The 9906-nt window shown below is 48.0% G+C and overlaps 1 pseudogene across 1 annotated transcript; it reads left to right on the forward strand.

Annotated features, from left to right (window-relative positions):
- The first annotated feature begins 5209 nt into the window (after positions 1 to 5209).
- On the forward strand, positions 5210 to 6047 carry LOC308549050 (L-lactate dehydrogenase C chain-like; annotated as a pseudogene). Its single transcript has 2 exons — positions 5210 to 5343; positions 5475 to 6047. The product of its transcript is annotated as an L-lactate dehydrogenase C chain-like (transcript).
- Positions 6048 to 9906: the final 3859 nt, after the last annotated feature.

Consider the following 9906-nt stretch of genomic DNA (forward strand, 5'->3'; position numbering starts at 1 on the left):
TTCTTCGGGGACGTATAAATGTGCAGAGGAAGGAAGGTGGTGTTGGGTCAGGTCCAGTTTGAGAAACTGCAGGGTTATCTCCACCCCCTGAGAAGCAAGGGAAAAAGGGTCCTCTAACAGGCTTGAGTTTAGACGGGAGGAAGGAAAAGCTGTAAGGATCCTTTGTCCTGGAGGAAGGTAGCTGTGTGTGGGCTCACCGAGCAGAGCCTGTCACCCCGGGACAGGAGGCCCTGAGCAGAGGCCCCACATCAGCCTGTCCTAGGTGTCCCCCAGCCCAGGGCTGGGCCAGCCTTTTCCTGCTGCACGATTGCATTCAGAGCCGCACACCGAAGCAGGAAGCTCTGAGTGGCCTCCCACCTCTGGGGGGTCCAGGCCGGGAGGTAACAATGAGCCAAGGTTTAGCTCAGGACACAAAAGGCCCTTTGATAGGACCCTGGCCTTCGTAACCTCTTCCCTCTGCAAACAAGCTTGGATTCCATTCAGGGAAAGCAGGAAGCAGCATTACTGAGGAGGCCCTTGTCCTTCGGACGTGTGTGGCTGAATGTAGCATGGGCCTGAGTTTGGACCCTGGCCTGCGTATCAAGCTGCAGTTGCTCCCCTCTGATAAGGCCCTCCTCACACCCAGGAATGTTGTACCTGCCCTGAGAGAGATAGGGTCGGGGCCAGGTAGCCACGTGGAGAGAAAATAAGGGCTTGTATCCACACTACTCTAGAATTAAGACCTGTCTTCAGGTTAGAGTCCCAAAGCCGGCATTTCCAGAGGTCTGGCTTCCTTTGTGAAGTGCCAGCTTCTTGCTTAATCTCAGTTATTTCAGGTGATCACCTTTCCAAGGCAGAACCTGAGAGAGAAAGCTCAGCAGATGCTTGTGGCTCGGCAGGGAAGCAGAGGTGCAGAGCAAGCACCGCTGGCTTGAGAGGTGGGCACAGTGTGCTGCGGGGAGGTGAGGGGCCATCCACCAGGGCCAGGGCCTGGTCTGGGAGGGACAGGGTGAGGAGGGAAGCTGAGAAAGGCTCCTAGGCAAGCCTCTGGGGGCGGTGCCTGCTAGGCCCACCTTCAGGATTCTAGACTTGTCTTCCTTGGCACTCTTTTGAACCCCTCCACAAACTGCAGAAAGATCTCCTTCCTCTCTTCTCCCAGGAGATGTTTTCTGGGGTAAATAGGAGACTCTCCCAGACTGGGCCATATTACCACAGGAGTGCACTGTGAAAAGCATCCCCAGAGCACCGCCAGCATCACATCTATTCCCTCCTAACAGGGAAAGAGGGTGGGATGCTTACAGGGCTTCAGAGGAAGGGTCAGGCGAAGTTCAGCCAGTTTCAGGAATAGTTCATCAAGAATGATTCTTGGAAGAAGGAGGACCTGTGCTCACAGATTGTTTGGATCATTTGGATTTTTTTATTTTTTTATTTTATTAGTGTTCATTTTATGCTGAATAGACTCCAGGGCCATAAGTTTTGTTTCTTCAGTTTCCTCTGGGACATCTTTTTCTTCTGGGCAGCCTCCTCTTCTGGTTTAGGAGCAACCTGCTCTTTTTCAGGAGGATCCCCTCAGCGAGGCAGGGAGAGCGCGTGCGAGGGTTAATCTACCTGTGAGCTCTGTAAGGTCTGCGCCCATCTCGGGAGCGCTGCTCACCATGACCAGAGACTCGACACCCAAACCCTGAAGTTCAGCCTTGCTCTCTACATTTTTAAACACATGCAGCAAAAAGTCAGCATTTTGGGGAGGCCACTGACCCTGTGTCCAGACCCACTTTGGGGCCTGGGCACACCTACCAACTCCATGATAGTAAAGACAAAATGGCACACATTGCTTGTGTAAAGTGACATCCTTCAGATACTTGGTGGCTTTTCAAATATGCATACCCTTGACAGCCTGGGCAGTTTTGTGGGTGTTGTTAGAGTGAACATAAATATTTGAACCTCTTGATTTGCATGATTTTGTGGGGTTTTCTGGGTCAAGTGAATAGTGAGCCATTTTCAGGGGTCACCTCTGGCCACTTTTGGGAAGAGGGAGACCATTTGGATTTTATCAAGATGGGCGGGAGGAACAGCTAGGGTCTTATGATACTGCAATTTATAATAAGAAATATATATATATTTGCTCTTCCACCTGTTCTTGGCACAGAGTTCCTAAAACCCTTGGAATTTCCTAAGTGATAGAGAGAGATAAAGTTGTCCTTGTTGTGTTAATGGGGTGACTTTTAGAATGACTCTAGATCACCTAAGGATAGCGACTGGTTGCCAGGTGACCCTACCAAGTGATTAGAGGGTTGGAACATTCAGTACCACATAGCTGACTTCCAGGGAGGGGAGATGGGCTGGAGGTTGAATCAATCACCAATGGGCAATGAATTATTAATCAATCATATCTATGTAATAAAGCTACCATTTAAAAACACACGTGAGAGAGTGGGATTTCAGGAGCTTCTAAGTTGGTGAACACATGGAGGTGCAGGGAGAGCGGCATGCCTGGACAGGGCATGGAAGCTCTACACTCTTCCTATGTACCTTGCCCCATGCGTAGCCTCCATCTGGCTGTCCCTGAGTTATATATCTTTTTATAATAAACTGGTGACTTAGTAAGTAACATGTTTCTCTGTGTTCTGAGAGCTGCTCTAGAAAATTAAATCAACCCCCTAAGGAGGAGGTCATGGGAACCTGCAGTTTCTAGCTGGTTTTTCAGAGCACAGGTAACACAACCTAGGCTTGTGACTGGCATCTGAAGGGGGGGGGGGGGTTTGAGAGTCTTGTAGGACTGAGCCCTTAACCTGTGGAATCTGATTTTATCTCCAGGTAGATAATATCAGAATTGAGTTAAATTTTGGAACCCCAAGCTGGTGTCTGAGAATTGTTTGCTGGTGTGGAACTGCCCACCCCCCACCCCAACGCACACACACAAATTGGGATTAAGTGCAGAAAAACAGGGCTAAAGTCATATGTGTGTAAGACGGGCTGGAAAGGAATTGCTGCCGGGAACAAAGACATGAGAGGGCCCACTGCAGGAAACTCTCAGCCCACTGAAAGTGAAGTGGTATATAAACAAATCAATGTCATCGCCCGCCCTCCCATCTGCTCCTTTAGGATCATTGCCAGTCCCTTTCCTTTGCTCCAGCCTTGCCCTGTGCCCCCCCTTCCCAGATACAGAGGAACCAGGACTCAGCCTGGTACTTTGGTCTGGGCAAAGGAAGAAGGGTCATGAGACCTGGGCTCTGGGGAAGGGAGAAGAAAGTAGAAGAACTGGCTGAATAGAAAGAAGGATTCTTGTCATTCTCTCCCAGGCTGAGGAGGGAAGGAAATGGGAGAGCATGTGAGGTGAGCTGTGGTGGAATAAGAAGGGGCCTTGAAAGGCTGGGCGCCCCCTCATCAAGAGTCACAAGTGAGTGCCACTTTGTTTTCTCCATGCATCCAGCAGGATTTGAAGAAGGCAGGTTGCTGACTGGACCCATCTTGTAGGACTGTGTGTGAAAAGGGAGCATGTTACCTATTCAAGGTTTGTGTATCAGACACTTCAAAAGGTCAATATTCAAAATGTCAGAGTTTGGAGTAAGGAAAGACTTATTGATCTAGAAGTCACCAGCTCAAGAAGATGAAGGGCCTTAAAACTTCTACAAATATATCTTAAGACAGCCTAGAATTCAGGCTTCTTTTATGTCAAGGGAAGGAAGAATGGGTAAAGCAAGAGGTGTATGACAAGAAATCTAGGCAAGAAATCTCAAAATCTTTTTGTTCCCCATCCATTGACCCCTGCTGATCTGAGTCCTCTTGAGGCTCCTGCAAATCTTGACCAAAAGCTCAAGCTTCCAGCGGAATTCTTCTAATAACTAGAAAATCTATAGCAGGAGCTACTTGCCTGAAGACCATGGGAGAAATGCAGGCTAGAATTAAGATAGGGTTAGAGAGAGTGAGCGTTTCATTCTGTTACAGGCATGGTAAGTAGCCTGAAGGACACTGTAATCTGAGGGGGAGAAGAGAAGCAGTGCTGTAGATGGACTGAGCTGGGTGCTATGCAGAGCCACGAAGAGCCCAGATGCAACATGGAGAGCCTGAGGCTGGTGCTGCCTACTGGTAGGATGGCCTCACTGAAGGCTAAGAGGGCCTGAGGGTCCTTGACAACCACTCAGCACTCTCTTGTTCCAGTTCCTACCCTCTCGGCTGTTCTCTGCCATTGTACAAAGCACCGTGTAGACGCTTGTAGGTACAAAACCCAGATGTGTAAAGAAATGCAGACTCCACCAGAGTCAGCAGCCCCAGCCCCTCACTTGACCCTGTACTGATCTGATGAAGTGGCCACCACACTCCCATGCTTGGCCTTTGCCCTCGTGTCCTCCAAGAGCCCTTGGCCAGGTGTAGACTATCCACATTTCCTCCTTGGTTTAGCTGAGTCAAAGCTGGAATTATTTTCAAAGGATTTTATAGAAAAGTATGAGAAAGACAAAACCCCTAAGTAAGAAAATGCAAGAGCCAGGAAATAGAAGAGTCTGTGGAGTTCAGATTCCTTACTCAAGTCCAGCCACAGACTGATTCTGCTGAGGAGTCTTAGTTTTGTGGCTTCATTACAGAAAACTGGGGGGCCCTGGATCCATTCTTCTCTGTTCCTCCGGCTCCTAGCATGCTGCCTGGCATCCTATGGGAGTGCAGTAAATGTGTCATGTTGGACAAATGAATGGATTCCCAGCATGCAAAAGCAAGGAGTGGTGTATTCAAAGGCCACTAGTCCAAACACCTGGTTGTCCCCCTTAACCCCAGAGAACCCCCTTTTCTCTATTCTCTCCCCAACCCCTGCCCCCAGGGAGGAGAGAATTTCCCAAATGCAAAACTGGGTTAAAGTGATGAAAAAGACTCCATGTTCCCCTAAAGTAGTTTTTATTTCCAGTAAAGCAAAAAACTTTCTTCTCTGGACCCAGGGTAATGTTCCTTTTTGACCTTCCTTTGGGCCTGTCTTTCTCTGGGCACTTGCTGCAATCTTACCTCTCCCTGGTCCTTGGTATTTCAACCTCTCTGTGTCCTCTCTTTGTTTCTCCATATTGTGGGCCTGATCCTGTAACTAGGACCCCACCACACCACCCCCCAAATCTGACCCTGATCTCCACCAGAGGTGCCCACAGCACCTGCAGAGCGTTCCAGGCTGGGCAGATGTGCATAGACAAAAGACACATGCCTGCAAAGTCACCTGTACTGAATTGCACCAAGCAGAGCATTTGTTCTCAAAATGGCAAAGGTCAAGGATCAGCTTATTGACAATCTAGTTAACAAAGAGAAAATCCCCCAGCAGAAGGTCACCGTTGTTGGCGTTGGTGCTGTAGGCATGGTTTGTGCCATTACTGTCTTATTGAAGATTTCCATGTATCTACAAACTTCAAATTAATTATTGTCACACCAGGTGTACAGCAACAGGAAGGAAAAAGTCGTCTTTCCCCCGTTCAGCGTAATGTGAATATCATGAAATGAGTCATCCCTCCCCTAGTCCATCATAGTCCTGACTGTAAGATACTTATTGTCTCAAATCCAGTGGATATTTTGACATATGTCGTCTGGAAGCTAAGTGGTTTACCTGCCACTTGTGTAATTGGAAGTGGTTGTAATCTAGACTCTGCCCGTTTCCATCCCACTAGCTGCCATGGTTGGATTACTGAAGAACATGGTGACTCTAGTGTGCCCTATGGAGTGGGGTGAATGCTGCTGGTGTGGCTCTGAAGACTCGAAACCCTAACTTAGGAACTGATTCAGACAAGGAGCAATGGAAAAACACCCATCGACAAGTTGCTGAGAGTGCCTATGAGATTATCAGGGTGAAAGGGGTACACCTCTTGGGCTACTGGCCTATCTGTGACAGATCTGGTAGGGTCAATTTTGAGAAATCTTAGGTTTCCGCGATGGTTAAGGGCTTATGTGGAATAAAAGAAGAAATCTTCCTCAGTATCCCTTGTATCTTGGGGCGAAGTGGTGTCTCAGATGTCGTGCAAGTTAATCTGAATTCTGAGGAGGAGGTCCTTTTAAAGAAGACTGCAGACACACTTTGGGATATCCAAAAAGACCTGGCATTTTAAAGCCTTTTAATGTTCTCTTGTTTTATAGCACAGAAGATAACAAACTCTATATTTTACATTTTGAAAGTATTTTCATCTGATTTGAAAAATATAAGAAAACATTGGGGGCCTATGGCATCCCCCAGTCTCTCAGGGCTAGAAAAGGGAAGTGGTAGAGAGATTTCTCCTCTTTGGCGAATTTCTTACAGCTCTATTCTAATGATACCCAACTTGTACACATGTAAGAGAGGCCTTCAGGTTTAGTAGAATATATGCAACAATCCATTATGATATGGAACTTAAGATTTTTTCCCCCCCACAAAATAAAAAGCACATTTTCTAGTATCAAAATCTCATCCTGTGCTTTCTTCACGCAAGGAAGCAACGTGTTCACTCTACTTTCTTTCATCAGCTTCATGCGTCTGTGTATAATTTTTACTGAGTACTTATTTTTAAGATCATGTATATCAGAAGGAAGATAGAAATATAACCTTTGGTGTTAAAAATATTAAGTGAAATATCTTCAACCCTGCAAGCATTATACTAATTCATATACATTTAAATTGTTGATTTGGTGTCTCTGTTGAAATACTGCAGAGGGAGCTTAGACCATCAGATATAAGTAGAAATTATGCATCGTAGAAAATAAATACAAGAAAATTTGAAACAAACAAACAAACAACAACAACAAAACCCCCACACAAACTGATGCCTGGAACACTCAGGATAAAGCCCCAGGTGCCTGGGCCTGTGAGCTGACCTCAGGGGCCGGTGCTCAGGGAGCAGAGGCAGCCTCCAGTCCCGAGCGCCCTCTCTTTCCTAAAGCACATTTGTCCGACCTACCACCTCCAGTGTCATCCAGTGTCATCCACGCTTCCTTCTCAGCGGCCAGCCTGGTTTAGGGTGGGGGTGGGGAAAAAAGAAATGCAATCACCACCCCGTTCTGAAGTGCAGGCTAAACGGCAAACTGGTTTAGGCCCGTCGGTTCAGAGCTGGCTGCAAGGCAGAGGCCCACCTGCCCTGGCTCAGAGTGGCCTCTCCGCATTCTTGAGCCCACAGTCACCCAGGGGAGGCCAGGGCAGAGGCAGGGCCCTCCTCCCTCCCCTCCCACCCAGTCAGGTGGCAGCGGCCCAGCCTCCCCTTACATCACCTGAGCCCAGGGCAGTGCCCCATTCTCTCGTTTGGGGCTGGGTGGCCTCTGGAGGTGAGATTAATAGGTAGGTTCTGGACTGGAGATGGAAATAGGAACCAGTTTCTAGTCCCGGTGGCCCACTGAGCCCCAATGACCTAAACTTTGGGCAGACCCACAACTCAAACTCTCCAGGCTCAGGTGGATCCCTCAACACTCACTGTTCAGTAGTCTTCTGTTGTGAGCAATTGGAGTGACCATTGACTGGGGCCAGGAGACCTGATTTTACACCTCTGCTCTGTCACCAACATAGGCAGGTGACACAACTCTGGGCTTTGTTTTCTTCAACTGTAGAATAAGGGAGTGATCACTGGTTGTGTGTACCTCACCGAGGGGAAAGAAGGTCAGGTGAAGGTTAGAATCACAGTACCTCGTAAGAAGTGTTACTAACAATGTGAATGATAACAGCAAGAGCAGTAATAATAACCCATGTCTGCCCTCATGTGTGGCTGTCAACGCACCGGGAATCCTTTAACCAGGACTCCAAGAGAGGGGCCGAGGCTGCCCTCCTGGCCCTAACCCACCGCACTCAAGACCGGGGCAAGGCCCAGCCTCGGTTAGGGCAGCTTCCACATGGCACTGAGCTTGAGGGCTAGACCACCTCTCTCTCGGCCGAGACACACTTCTCCTGAAGCTCCATCTCACTAAAGTAAGTGCCGACGGCCCTGGCCGGTGTGGCTCAGTTGGTTGCAGTGTCATCCCATATACCAAAACGTGGTGGGTTCGATTCCAGATCAGGACACATAGCCCCGTTGCAGGTTCCATCCCTGGTCGGGGCACATGCACGAGGCAGCTGGTTAATGTTTTTCTCTCTCTCTCAAATCAATAAACAATATAAAAAATAAAAGTAAGTGCAAAGGTCCCGAGGGCAACAGGGTGGAAATGGTTATCCGTTCAGAAATGGCAGTCGCAACTGCCCCAGGCGGGATTAAAACTGCTGCCTGAAATTGAGACAATTTAGTGCCCAGAGACCAGGTAAAAGGAGAAACTAAGGCCAACCAGAGGATGAAATACAAAGTAGCTACATGTGCCTTCCAAGTCCTAACCTCACTTCCCCACAGGATGCCCCTCTCTCCCAAGGTTCTTCACGACCACCGTCTACCACTGCCCTTCCCCCCCACACACCCAGGGCTCTGGCACTGCGGGAAAGCTCATGAGTTTAAGCCAAAGGAATGAATCTCTAAGAACACACACATCTGCGCTAAAGCCTAGTCAGCCAAGACCACCAGGCGCAAACCTGTCATCTGACAAAATGGCACGGATAGCCTCAGCGCACCGAGGGAGGGCTTTCCAAAGGCACTTGGAAACGAGGCTCAGCAGGAGGAAGAGCGGAAGCATCTTTCCTAAGACTTGAGTTCCTGCTGGAAAATTTCCAGGAAGGCCTCAGGGAAGTGGGGTTCAGTTCTGAGTTAACTGCTGTTTTTGATGCGGGATTAGGAGATGCAGACATTAACTAGGGACCGGATGCTGTCATGAGGAGAGGCCCGTTCGCCATGGGGTCTCCCCAGGAATAGATGAGCAGAGCGAAGCAGCCTGGGAGCAGCACTGGCGAGAAAGCTGTGCTCGCTCAGAGAGGGGGTGTTTATTTTTTGAGACATTTTACATCTGCCGCATGCCTATGAGAGAAACAATGCGTCTGTTAATTTTGCAGCTGGTTTTGTCTGTGTCTGTCCTCCCAGCCTGATAAAGGGCTGCTTTTTTATGTTTCATTCTGAGCTGATTTTCACTCTTTCAGTTTGGGACAAAGTTTTTTAGTCTTTCACCTGCCACGCTGATTTGATTAGAGGACCTCAGGTTGCACGTCTATCATCTATCTATCTATCTATCTATCTATCTATCTATCATCTATCTATCTATCATCTATCTATCTATCTATCTATCATCATCATCTATCTATCTATGTATCATCTATCATCTATCATCTATCTATATCATCACCTCTCTATATATGTCACGTGATGATTAGGGACACAGCTCCTGCCCTCAGACTTCCTGGTTCCACCACTTTCTTATCTCCTAGGTCTTTGGCAAGATGTTTATCATCTCGGTCTCAGTTTCCTCATCTGTAAAGTAGGGAAAAAATAAGAGCACTTGCCTCATAGGACTGTTGTGCGGACTAACAAGGTAACACATGCGAAGTTCTTAGACCAGCGCCTGGCCCCTAGTCAGTGTTCAATAGACATTAGTCTTTTTCTTCTTGTTGCTTAAATTTTAAAGGTAACCTAACTTCTGATTAAAGACAGCAGATTTACTACACACTTCTTCTTCTCTTCCTTCAAATAATGATAGACCCCTCTAACTAATAATAAAGAATTAAAATGTATAACCTCTGAATAACAAAGAGACCGGGAGAGGGGTGTTTAGCAGATGAGAGAAGTTAATAAATATGTGGGGTAAAATGAGGCAGCTGGAGGGGTGACAACTGGTGATGCTCGGAGCAGAACCCAGAGCCTGGAGGAGAGAGCGACTGGGGGAGACAGGCCGAAGAGGGGCTGCCATGCTCTGCACACCCCAGGGCATGTCCCCTGCAAAACACTGGGGGAAAGGCATTGGACAAAGGGAAGATAGACACATGCCCAGTTAAGTTAGGATGACACAGGAAAGGTACTTGGCTGTCAGTCACACCTGGGAACAAAGGTCTCTCCCTCTGCAGGACCTCAATAAATCTGCCTTTGCTTTTATCAGTGTCCC

The sequence above is a fragment of the Miniopterus schreibersii genome (genome assembly GCF_964146895.1).
Source record: "Miniopterus schreibersii genome assembly, chromosome: 19".
In the NCBI taxonomy this organism is placed as follows: Eukaryota; Metazoa; Chordata; class Mammalia; order Chiroptera; family Miniopteridae; genus Miniopterus; species Miniopterus schreibersii.